This window comes from Arachis hypogaea, chromosome 3 (assembly GCF_003086295.3).
Source record: "Arachis hypogaea cultivar Tifrunner chromosome 3, arahy.Tifrunner.gnm2.J5K5, whole genome shotgun sequence".
Classification (NCBI taxonomy): Eukaryota; Viridiplantae; Streptophyta; class Magnoliopsida; order Fabales; family Fabaceae; genus Arachis; species Arachis hypogaea.
This window is the reverse complement of record NC_092038.1, coordinates 31,989,615-31,992,743: the sequence shown is the minus strand read 5'-3', so window position 1 is coordinate 31,992,743 and position 3,129 is coordinate 31,989,615. Positions and strand designations below refer to the sequence as shown.

The 3,129-nt window shown below is 43.0% G+C and overlaps 1 non-coding gene across 1 annotated transcript; it reads right to left on the bottom strand.

Annotated features, from left to right (window-relative positions):
- Positions 1 to 832: 832 nt before the first annotated feature.
- LOC112793349 (small nucleolar RNA R71) lies at positions 833 to 940 on the bottom strand. Its single transcript, XR_003198046.1, has one exon. It is a non-coding gene; the product is annotated as a small nucleolar RNA R71 (small nucleolar RNA).
- Between the last annotated feature and the right edge of the window lie 2,189 nt (positions 941 to 3,129).

Below are 3,129 nucleotides of genomic sequence, written 5' to 3'. Positions count from 1 at the left end.
AGGATTCAATGACTGAATGACTGTGACGTGCTTCAAACTCCTGAGGGCGGGGCGTTAGTGACAGACGCAAAAGAATCACTGGATTCTATTCCGGCCTGATTGAGAACCGACAGATGAATTCCGCTATGCTGTGACAGAGCATATGCAATCGCTTTCACTGAGAGGATGGGAGGTAGCCACTGACAACGGTGAAACCCTTGCTTAAGCTTGCCATGGAAAGGAGTAAGAAGGATTGGATGAAGACAGTAGGAAAGCAGAGAGACGGAAGGGAAGGCATCTTCATGCGCTTATCTGAAGTTCCTGCCAATGAATTACATAAGTATCTCTATCTTTATCTTTTATGTTATTTTCGTTTATCACCATTACCATTTGAGTTTGCCTGACTAAGATTTACAAGATGACCATAGCTTGCTTCAATACTAACAATCTCCGTGGGATCGACCCTTACTCGCGTAAGGTTTATTACTTGGACGACCCAGTGCACTTGCTGGTTAGTTGTGCGAAGTTGTGTAATGCCATGGTATTGAGCTACCAAGTTTTTGGGGTTCATGACCGGGGATTATGAGAGTTGTGAAAAAGTATTGTTCACAATTTCGCGCACCAACTTCCATTGGAAGATCCTCATCAGTTTTTAGCTGAGTTCTTGCAAATCTGTGACACTGTCAAGACTAATGGGGTTGATCCTGAGGTCTACAGACTTATGCTATTCCCTTTTGCTGTAAGAGACAGAGCTAGAATATGGTTGGACTCACAACCTAAAGAAAGCCTGAACTCTTGGGAAAAGCTAGTCAATGCCTTCTTGGAAAAGTTCTTTCCACCTCAAAAATTGAGTAAGCTTAGAGTGGAAGTCCAAACCTTCAGACAGAAGGAAGGTGAATCCCTCTATGAAGCTTGGGAAAGATACAAATAATTGATCAAAAAATGTCCTTCTGACATGCTTTCTGAATGGAGCATCATAGGTATTTTCTATGACGGTCTGTCTGAACTGTCCAAGATGTCATTGGATAGCTCTGCTGGAGGATCTCTTCATCTAAAGAAGATGCCTGCAGAAGCTCAAGAACTAATTGAAATTGTTGCAAATAACCAATTCATGTACACTTATGAAAGGAATCATGTGAACAATAGGACAAGTCAGAAGAAAGGAGTTCTTGAGATTGATACTCTGAATGCCATACTGGCTCAGAACAAAATATTGTCTCAGCAAGTCAATTTGATTTCTCAAAGTCTGTCTGAAATGCAAAATGCACCAGGCAGTACTAAGGATGCTTCATCTGAAGAAGAAGCTTATGATCCTGAGAACCCTTCAATGGAAGAGGTGAATTACATGGGAGAACCCTATGGAAACACCTATAATCCTTTATGGAGAAATCATCCAAATCTCTCATGGAAGGATCAACAGAGACCTCAACAAGGTTTCAACAACAATAATGGTGGAAGAAACAGGTTTAGCAATGGCAAGCCTTTTCCATCATCTTCTCAGCAACAGACAGAGAATTCTAAGCAGAACCACTCTGACTTAGCAACCATGGTCTCTGATCTAATCAAAACCACTCAAAGTTTCATGACTGAAACAAGGTCCTCCATTAGAAACTTGGAGGTGCAAGTGGGTCAGCTGAGCAAGAAAGTTACTGAACTCCCTCCTAGTACTCTTCCAAGCAATACAGAAGAGAATCCAAAAGGAGAATGTAAGGCCATCAACATGGCCGAACTAGGAGAGGAAGAAGAGGCAGTGAACGCCACTGAAGAAGACCTCAATGGACGTCCACTGGCCTCCAATGAGTTCCCTAATGAGGAACCATGGGAATCTGAGGCTCACATTGAGACCATAGAGATTCCATTGGACTTACTTCTGCCATTCATGAGCTCTGATGAGTATTCTTCCTCTGAAGAGGATGAATATGTCACTGAAGAGCAAGTTTCTAAATACCTTGGAGCAATCATGAAGCTAAATGACAAGTTATTTGGTAATGAGACTTGGGAGAACGAACCTCCTTTGCTCACCAAAGAACTGGATGACTTGTCTAGGCAGAGATTACCTCAAAAGAGACAAGATCCTGGGAAGTTTTCAATACCTTGTACCATAGGCACCATGAACTTCAAGAAGGCTCTGTGTGACTTAGGGTCAAGTATAAACCTCATGCCTCTCTCTGTAATGGAGAAGCTAGGGATCTTTGAGGTACAAGCTGCAAGAATCTCACTAGAGATGGCAGACAACTCAAGAAAACAAGCTTATGGACTTGTAGAGAATGTTCTGATAAAAGTTGAAGACCATTACATCCCTGCTGATTTCATAGTCCTAGAAACTGGGAAGTACATGGATGAATCCATCATCCTTGGCAAACCCTTCCTAGCCACAGCAAAGGCTGTGATTAATGTTGACAGAGGCGAATTGATCATTCAAGTGAATGAAGAATCCTTTGTGTTTAAGGCTCAAGGATATCCCTCTGTCACCATGGAGAGGAAGCATGAAGAGCTTCTCTCAAAACAGAGCCAAACAGAGCCCCCACAGTCAAACTCTAAGTTTGGTGTTGGGAGGCCACAACCAAACTCTAAGTTTGGTGTTGAACCTCCACATTCAAACTCTAAGTTTGGTGTTGGGAGGTTCTAACATTGCTCTAAGTATCTGTGAGGCTCCATGAGAGCCCACTGTCAAGCTACTGACATTAAAGAAGCGCTTGTTGGGAGGCAACCCAATGTTATATTTTATCTATTTTCTTTTGTTATTTTATGTTTTCTGTAGGTTGATGATCATGAGAAGTCACAAAATCAATTGAAAAAGCAAAAACAAAATGAAAAACGGAAAGAAAAATAGCACACCCTGGAGGAGAATTTGCTGGCGTTTAAACGCCAGTGAAGCTAGCAAATGGGCGTTTAACGCCCAGTCTGGCACCATTCTGGGCGTTTAACGCCAGAAAGGGGCACCAGACTGGCATTAAACGCCAGGAAAGGGCAAGAAGTTGGCGTTAAACGCTAGAAATGGGCACCAGCCCAGCGTTTAACGCCAGAATTGGCACAAAGAGCAGTTTTGCTCACCAATTGGTGCAGGGATGACTTTTCCTTGACACCTCAGGATCTGTGGACCCCACAGGATCCCCACCTACCCCACCACCCTCTCTCTTCTTCTTCACC